General features: G+C 44.4%; 1 pseudogene; it reads right to left on the minus strand.

Moving 5' to 3' along the window:
- Positions 1-5,900: 5,900 nt before the first annotated feature.
- On the minus strand, positions 5,901-7,403 carry LOC147088255 (histone H2A type 2-C-like; annotated as a pseudogene).
- Positions 7,404-9,540: the final 2,137 nt, after the last annotated feature.

Consider the following 9,540-nt stretch of genomic DNA (forward strand, 5'->3'; position numbering starts at 1 on the left):
GAGTGTGGATTTTACCCTATACCTGTGAGTTTCTGGTATGTGAGTATGGATTTCACTCTGTACCTGTCAGTTTCTGGTATGTGAGTGTGGATTTTACCCTATACCTGTGAGTTTCTGGTATGTGAGTATGGATTTCACTCTGTACCTGTCAGTCTCTGGTATGTGAGTATGGATTTCACTCTGTACCTGTCAGTTTCTGGTATGTGAGTGTGGATTTTCCCCTATACCTGTGAGTTTCTGGTATGTGAGTGTGGATTTCACTCTGTACCTGTCAGTCTCTGGTATGGGAGTGTGGATTTTACCCTATACCTGTGAGTTTCTGGTATGTGAGTATGGATTTCACTCTGTACCTGTCAGTCTCTGGTATGTGAGTGTGGATTTTACCCTATACCTGTGAGTTTCTGGTATGTGAGTATGGATTTCACTCTGTACCTGTCAGTCTCTGGTATGTGAGTGTGGATTTTACCCTATACCTGTGAGTTTCTGGTATGTGAGTATGGATTTCACTCTGTACCTGTCAGTCTCTGGTATGTGAGTGTGGATTTTACCCTATACCTGTGAGTTTCTGGTATGTGAGTATGGATTTCACTCTGTACCTGTCAGTTTCTGTTATGTGAGTGTGGATTTTACCCTATACCTGTGAGTTTCTGGTATGTGAGTGTGGATTTCACTCTGTACCTGTCAGTCTCTGGTATGTGAGTGTGGATTTTACCCTATACCTGTGAGTTTCTGGTATGTGAGTGTGGATTTCACTCTGTACCTGTCAGTCTCTGGTATGTGAGTGTGGATTTTACCCTATACCTGTGAGTTTCTGATATGTGAGTATGGATTTCACTCTGTACCTGTCAGTTTCTGTTATGTGAGTGTGGATTTTACCCTATACCTGTGAGTTTCTGGTATGTGAGTATGGATTTCACTCTGTACCTGTCAGTTTCTGGTATGTGAGTGTGGATTTTCCCCTATACCTGTGAGTTTCTGGTATGTGAGTATGGATTTCACTCTGTACCTGTCAGTTTCTGGTATGTGAGTGTGGATTTTACCCTATACCTGTGAGTTTCTGGTATGTGAGTATGGATTTCACTCTGTACCTGTCAGTCTCTGGTATGTGAGTGTGGATTTTACCCTATACCTGTGAGTTTCTGGTGTGTGAGTATGGATTTCACTCTGTACCTGTCAGTCTCTGGTATGGGAGTGTGGATTTTACCCTATACCTGTGAGTTTCTGGTATGTGAGTATGGATTTCACTCTGTACCTCTCAGTCTCTGGTATGGGAGTGTGGATTTTACCCTATACCTGTGAGTTTCTGGTATGTGAGTATGGATTTCACTCTGTACCTGTCAGTTTCTGGTATGTGAGTGTGGATTTTACCCTATACCTGTGAGTTTCTGGTATGTGAGTATGGATTTCACTCTGTACCTGTCAGTCTCTGGTATGTGAGTGTGGATTTTACCCTAAACCTGTGAGTTTCTGGTATGTGAGTATGGATTTCACTCTGTACCTCTCAGTCTCTGGTATGGGAGTGTGGATTTTACCCTATACCTGTGAGTTTCTGGTATGTGAGTATGGATTTCACTCTGTACCTGTCAGTTTCTGTTATGTGAGTGTGGATTTCACTCTGTACCTGTCAGTCTCTGGTATGTGAGTATGGATTTCACTCTGTACCTGTCAGTCTCTGGTATGCGAGTGTGGATTTTACCCTATACCTGTGAGTTTCTGGTATGTGAGTGTGGATTTTACTCTGTACCTGTCAGTCTCTGGTATGGGAGTGTGGATTTTACCCTATACCTGTGAGTTTCTGGTATGTGAGTGTGGATTTCACTCTGTACCTGTCAGTCTCTGGTATGGGAGTGTGGATTTTACCCTATACCTGTGAGTTTCTGGTATGTGAGTATGGATTTCACTCTGTACCTGTCAGTTTCTGTTATGTGAGTGTGGATTTTACCCTATACCTGTGAGTTTCTGGTATGTGAGTGTGGATTTCACTCTGTACCTGTCAGTCTCTGGTATGTGAGTGTGGATTTTACCCTATACCTGTCAGTTTCTGGTATGTGAGTGTGGATTTCACTCTGTACCTGTCAGTTTCTGTTATGTGAGTGTGGATTTTACCCTATACCTGTGAGTTTCTGGTATGTGAGTATGGATTTCACTCTGTACCTGTCAGTTTCTGGTATGTGAGTGTGGATTTTACCCTATACCTGTGAGTTTCTGGTATGTGAGTATGGATTTCACTCTGTACCTGTCAGTTTCTGTTATGTGAGTGTGGATTTTACCCTATACCTGTGAGTTTCTGGTATGTGAGTATGGATTTCACTCTGTACCTGTCAGTCTCTTGTATGTGAGTGTGGTTTTCCTCTGTATCGTTCATGCTCTGGGATGTGAGTAGTACAACTTTCATTTCCTCGTATTTGAGGGGGACTTTATACTTTACCTATCAGTTTCTGGTGTGTTAGCCTTGGTTTTGCACTGCATCTGTCAATTTATGTTCTGTGAGTGTGGGTTTTAATCAGTACCTCTCAGTTTCTGCTATGTGAGTGTTTGTTTGACACTGTATCTGTCAGTGTCTTTTATGTGAGAGTTGATTTTACTCGACAGTTGCCACTCTCTGGGATGGGAGTGCGGGTTTGACTCTGTATCGGTCAGTTTCTGATTTGTGAGTTTGGGTTTTTTTTCTGTACCTGTCAGTTTCAAGTACGTGAATGTGGGTTTAATTCTGTATCAATCAGTTTCTCCTATGGAAGAGCTTGTAAATGTTTACACCTGCCTGTCTTTGTTATGTGAGTGTGGGTTTTATGCTGTATCTGTCATTTTCTAGTACAGGAATGTGTGTATAATTCAGTATCTGCTAGTTTCTGGTATTTGTGAGTGAGTGTTACTCTCTAACTGTCAGTTTTCAATATGGGAATGTGTGTTTTATTCAGTATCTGCAAGTTTCTGGTATTTGTGAGTGAGTGTTACTCTCTAACTGTCAGTTTCCAATATGGGAATGTGTGTATAATTCAGTATCTGCCAGTTTCTGGTATTTGTGAGTGAGTGTTACTCTCTAACTGTCAGTTTCCAATCTGGGAATGTGTGTTTTATTCAGTATCTGCCAGTTTCTGGTATTTGTGAGTGAGTGTTACTCTCTAACTGTCAGTTTCCAGTATGTGATTGTGGATTCTAATAAGAACCTGCCAGTTTCTTGTACAGAAATGTGGATTTTAGTCATATCTGCCGGTCACTGTTATGTGAGTGTATGTTTTACTCTGTTGGCCGGTGCAGACATGATGGGCCGAAATGGCCTCCTTCCGTGCTGTAACTCTCTATGATTCTATACAGCCAGCAGCGGGCATTGACTCCATATCAGTGTCTCTCTGTTCGTGTGTGTAAGGGAGAGAAAATGGATCTGCCTGTCAGTGCGATATGTTTGGACATTGAAACAACATCTATTCCACTGCTGCAAGTGACTGTGGGATTTATAATGAAACTCTAGGAATTCGGATTACTGTGGGACTGACTGCTTCTGCTGCCTGTGATAATAGGATTGAGGCCAGTTCTGTGTCTCTGCGCTCTGTGAGTGATAATGTACTTACTGTGTGTGAGAAGGAGCTGCCTGCACTGTTCCTTGTGTTCCAGGTGGAGGAAAGATTACGTTTATTCTGGCTCATTGAAGTATTTTGATACGAGATTAATAAGAGAACAATATTTGTTGTAATATATGGACAGGTGCTGGTAGAATATAAAAATAAAATTATAATTAACATGTATGTTTATAATAAATAAAAATATCTATAGAGGGGCAACCGCGATACAAACAGTGTCATTGTCTGACCTCACTGCAGTACAGCGGCACTCAGATTCTCCACACCAGTTGTGTAGGACGGTTCTATATTAAGTTATCAGCATCCAGACACAACCCAAACCCAGCACTGGACCATGAATGGGACCATCCGATTGGCACAGTCCAGGTTTATATCTCCCATTCCCAAGGGACGAAATATAAATTTCAGGAACGCTTCTTGGAATATAACCACAGGCACCTGGTCTGTACAAACAATTGTTTTCAGTCCATTGAAAGTGAGTTGAGGGCCTGTGTATTTAACAGACTGCCACAGAGCCCGGGTCCTGATGTATCCGGTGGAGCGACAATGTAACTCTCGATCACCAGCAACACGGTTCTGGAGAATTCAACGCACCGGAACAAAATAACGATGTTTTGAAATGTCTCCTTTCACACTTCTCTCCTGCTGCCTGCAATGGAAGATTTTTGTGAAACTGCCCACATCCTGACAGTCAGGCTGTGTTTCCACTGTTCACTGTCCGAGAACAACAAACACGGTGAGACTGGAACTGAATCAGGAACATTCACTCTTGCTTTGGGTGAAGAAAGCAGCAATGATTTGAAAGAGCGAGGTGATTTTATTCAATGTTACCTCACTCAGTACAAACACAGCCGGAGATTGCCCTCTCCCTTCCCCCACTCACTACATGTTCCGGAACTAGTTCCTGCTCCACTAAGCCTGTTTCATCAGTCCCCGGCTGCTGCTGAACTTACCCCGACTCAATGCCCATCTGTGGACACAGTCCCAGTGGGATGTGCTGCTTACTCGGGCCTGTGATATCTCCGCTCCGCGATGTGTTCAACGATCATCAGCTGAGCACAGAGGAAACGGCCCCCGCTGGCAGAGCTGGGGGAGGGGGGCGCGCAGGGGCCCTTCCTGTCGGCTGAACCACTGTGTGGGGAAAGGGGGAGGAGCTGAAGCGTGAAAGCTGGAGGCGGAGCTGAAGCTCAGAGAACGCTGTCTCTGCTCTGCCTGTCACTCTGATTCTGTCTCCTCCCAGCCTCTCTCACACTCTGCCTTTCTCAATCAGATCCGGGCTGGCTTCATGAATTCACCAGGACGGCGAGACTTTATCATTCATTTTATATGCCTGAATAAGAATTGTCATGTCTGGAAGTGCAAAATAAGGAAACGGACTGGGAAAAGGGCGGAGCAAAATGCCACCGTAAAGCCCTTCGTGACATCATCCAAGGCATCACCAAACAATATTACCTAATAAAGGATATACTTGCCATGGAGGGAGTGCAGCGAAGGTTCACCAGAGTGATTCCTGGGATGGCAGGACTGTCATGTGAGGAGAGATTGGGTCGACTAGGCCAGTATTCACTAGAGTTTAGAAGAATGAGGGGGGGTCTCATTGAAACTTATACAATTCTGACCAGACTAGACAGACTGAATGAAGAGAGGATGTTTCCCCTGGCTGGGGGGTCTAGAATGACGGGTCATTGTCTCAGGATACGGGGTAGGACATTTAGGACTGCAATGAGGAGAAATTTCTTCACTCAGAGGGTGGTGAACCTGTTGGAATTCTCTACCACAGAAGGCTGTGGAGGCCAATTCACTGAATATATTAAAGGAGGATATAGAGAGATTTCTAAACACAAAAGGCATCAAGGGGTATGGGGAGAGAACGGGAATATGGTATTGAGGTAGAAGGACAGCCAGGATCATCTTGAATGGTGGAGCAGGCTCGAAGGGCTGAATGGCCTACTCCTGCTCCTATTTTTCTATGTTTGCATTCAGCTTTTATATATCAGGCAGGTGGTGTAATGGGGAACCGGAGCTTTGAACATCACAATAGGTTAATCGGAGCTGCTGTGACAAGAGGCCAACTTGTGAGATTATTCTCCTTCTGAAGTTTGCTTCCTGCACAGATACTGTCGGGGATTGTGGAATTCAAGGGTTTAAGTAAAGTCATTGGATGGACTGTAATGTCTCCAGTTCTAACTGTTGGAGCCCGCTATAACCTGAGGCTACTTCGGATTGGTCGATTGATTGGAATCCATTTCCTTAACAGAATTAACTGTTGGCCTCAATTGAGCAATGTTATATTAAGATTTAAACATTCCACCAAATTGAAAGACAGACTTTTATTTATAATTATTGTATTCGACAAAGACAGACATAGGTTGTGGGTGGCTCTTAAAAGAGCCGTTGTGTTTTCTGGGTATTTTGTCAGTAAATTGTGGTGTTTTACTTGGAGATGGCGTACTTTGCCACCCCGTGCTTGGCCATCTCCCCGGACAGCACCATACACACAGCGGTCTGGATGTGTGGACACAATCCACACACTCCAAACTATTAGAGGTTGGTGCCATCTCCAGGCTGAAAGTGAGTGCTGCAACATGAGACAATTATTCAGCAGAAACCATTTTATTTCGGGGAGAAAATATGTCAGCACCGTGCTAATGTTCAGCTTAAAACCATTGCCTAGTATTTATTGGTCAAGCTGAGAACTCCAAACAACCATTAAAAGCAGATGGACGCGCTCACCCGATTCTAGTGTGAACAGTGTGGTTGATCATTGATTGTGGGATAGACACTGTCTCTGTCACTCTGGTACTAGATGCCAATGTGAGATTCACTGCTGAATATGGGATACTGTATCTGTCACTGTCTGGTACAGTGGGTCAGTGTTGGACGGACAGGGAGTACAGGAAAGGCACTGTCTCTGTCACTCTGGTACAATGTGTCATTCTGGGATTGACAAAATGCATATGATAGACATATGTCACACCCTGTATTGTCAGTGTCTGATTGGCTGGTGGAAAATGAGATACTGTATCTGACACTGTCTAGTACAATGTGACATTTTTAAATGTCTGGTGAGGCTATACTAGATACATTATCTGTCACTCTCTGGTACTGTGTCAGTGTGGCATTGACAGGTGAGTCTAGGAAAAGCACTAGCGCTCACTCACAGGTACTGCATGTGAGTGAGGAATATTCGTCAATGCAGGATAGCTATTGTATCTCTCACTATGTGACGGTATGACAGTGTTTGATTGTCAGGTGAGTGATGGATAGATAACTTACTGGACAAAACTGCTGTAATTGAAATTCAAAGTAGAATTTAAGATTTAACATGTTAAATTAGATTTGGGATAATTGTGAGCCATAGAACATTACAGTAAACAGATACAGTGGGTGGCTCTGAAAAGAGCCTTTGTGTTATTAGATTGAATCTTGTCTGCTTTACTTGCTCTTGGAGATGGCAGTGCTGGTTTTCTTGGGCAGCAGCACCGCCTGGATATTAGGCAGCACCCCGCCCTGAGCGATGGTCACCTTTCACAGCAGTTTGTTGAGCTCCTCGTCGTTGCGGATGGCCAGCTGCAGGTGTCTGGGGATGATGCGGGTCTTCTTGTTGTCGCGGGCCGCGTTGCCGGCCAGCTCCAGGATTTCAGCGGTCAGATACTCGAGCACAGCATCCATGTAGACCGGAGCTCCGGCACCCACACGCTCAGCGTAGTTGCCCTTTCACAGGAGCCTGTGAACACGGCCCACAGGGAACTGCAATCCGGCCCGGGATGATCGAGACTTGGCCTTGGCCCGAGCTTTACCGCCGGTTTTTCCTCTTCCAGACATTTCCACAATTCACTCGTTCAGAGAAAGAATGAAAGTCTCCGCCCACATCGGCCCTTCTTATACCTTCTGGAGGAATGAAGACAGCCTACTTGTGATTGGTCAATCTGTGGTGAATTTCATTGGTGTTTTCCGGTGACCAATCACAGTCTGCTTTTCCCGCCAATGGAAAGAGAGCGAAAATAACTGTCATCAACAGGCAGACCGCCAACGATTTTTTAATTTCAAACAGCCCGCCAATATTTTCCTAGGCCAGTATACCAGCGAATTAAGTTAATAAATTCACTATTATCCAACGATTTCTGAACATTTTTAAAATTTCTTTTGTATGACATCTCCCCCTTGCAAATTCCAGGCTGTTACAATCAGGATTAATTTCGGATTCAATTTCAACTTGTCACGGGCGGGATTCAATCCCCATTGATTCTGTAACGGGACACATTCCAGCTCAATCTGTGTAAAAGTGAGAGTCACAGATTATCGATCGATCCTTTGCACAGGCGCTGCTGCGGGAGTGAAACCAGAACTGGGAGTCCTGCTGTGAGAAGAGAAGAGGGACAGAGTGTTCAAACTACCCCCATTCTGTTCTCTAAGAAACCCCATTCTGGGTTATTACACTGCAGCAAACCTCCGGTGAATAAACAGATTGACTCCCAACTGGCTTAAAAAAAAGAAAAGGTCTTGACAGAGAACGAGGTGACTGAAATCGAGTCTCATCCCCAAAACAAATAAACGTGTCTGAGAGCAAAGTGCAACCAAGGACCGTGTTTGTAGTTTGCTGGGCGGGAAATACAACAGCGACGCTAAAGTCGATCCGGTCAATGAAACTGCTTATCTGAGAATTCAAAACTAAATCTACAGCTGGAACTTCAAACGTTCTCAAACACGCTTGTTAATGAAATAATTACAGTACAAAAGGTAAATCATGCTTGACTAATTTATTGGAATTTTTTGAGGATGTAGCTGGTAAAATAGATAAGGGAGAACCAGTGGATGTGGTGTATTTGGACTTTCAGAAGGCTTTCGATAAGGTCCCACATAAGAGATTAGCGTGCAAAAGTAAGGCACATGGGATTGGGGGCAAGGTATTGACTTGGATCGAGAACTCGTTGGCGGACAGAAAGCAAAGAGTTGGAATAAACGGGTCATTTTCCGAGTGACAGGCAGTGACTAATGGGGTACCGCAAGGATCGGTCCTAGGACCCCAGCTGTTCACTATATATATTAATGATCTGGACGAGGGAATTGGATGTAATATCTCCAAATTTGTAGATGACACAAAGCTGGGTGGGAGGGTAAGCTGTGAGGAGGATGTCGTGAAACTCCAGTACGATTTGGACAGATTGGGTGATTGGGCAGAAACATGGCAAATGCACTCTAATGTGGATAAATGTGAGGTTATCCACTTTGGTGGCAAAAATAGGAAGGCAGATTATTATTTGAATGGCAATAGATTGGGAGAAGGGGAAGTGCAAAGAGACCTGGGTGTTCTTGTGCACCAGTCGCTGAAGGTAAGCATGCAGGTGCAGCAGGCGGTTAAGAAGGCAAATGGTATGTTGGCCTTCGTAGCAAGAGGGTTCGAGTACAGGAACAAGGATGTCTTGCTACAGTTATACAGGGCCTTGGTGAGACTGCACCCTGAGTATTGTGTGCAGTTTTGGTCGCCTTACCTGAGGAAGGACGTTCTTGCCATGGAAGGAGTGAAGCGAAGATTCACCAGGCTGATACCTGGGATGGCAGGAATGATGTATGAGGCGAGATTGTGTTGATTGGGATTATACTCACTGGAGTTTAGAAGATTGAGAGGGGATCTCATCGAAACCTATAAAATTCTGTCAGGCCTGGACAGACTAGATGCAGCAAGAATGTTTATGATGGCCGGGGAGTCCAGAACCAGGGGTCATAGTCTAAGGATAAGGGGTAAGCCATTTTGGACTGAAATGAGGAGGAATTTCTTCACCCAGAGAGTGGTGAACCTGTGGAATTCTCTGCCACAGAGGGCGGTGAACGCCAGTTCATTAAATATATTCAAGAAAGAGTTGGATATATTTCTTAAGTCTAAAGGGATCAAGGGATATGGGGAGAAGGCAGGGACAGGGTACTGAATTTGGATGATCAGCCATGATCTCATTGAATGGCG

Source organism: Somniosus microcephalus, unplaced genomic scaffold (assembly GCF_052327205.1).
Source record: "Somniosus microcephalus isolate GS21.2 unplaced genomic scaffold, FLI_Smic_1.0 unresolved_chr5, whole genome shotgun sequence".
Lineage (NCBI taxonomy): Eukaryota > Metazoa > Chordata > Chondrichthyes > Squaliformes > Somniosidae > Somniosus > Somniosus microcephalus.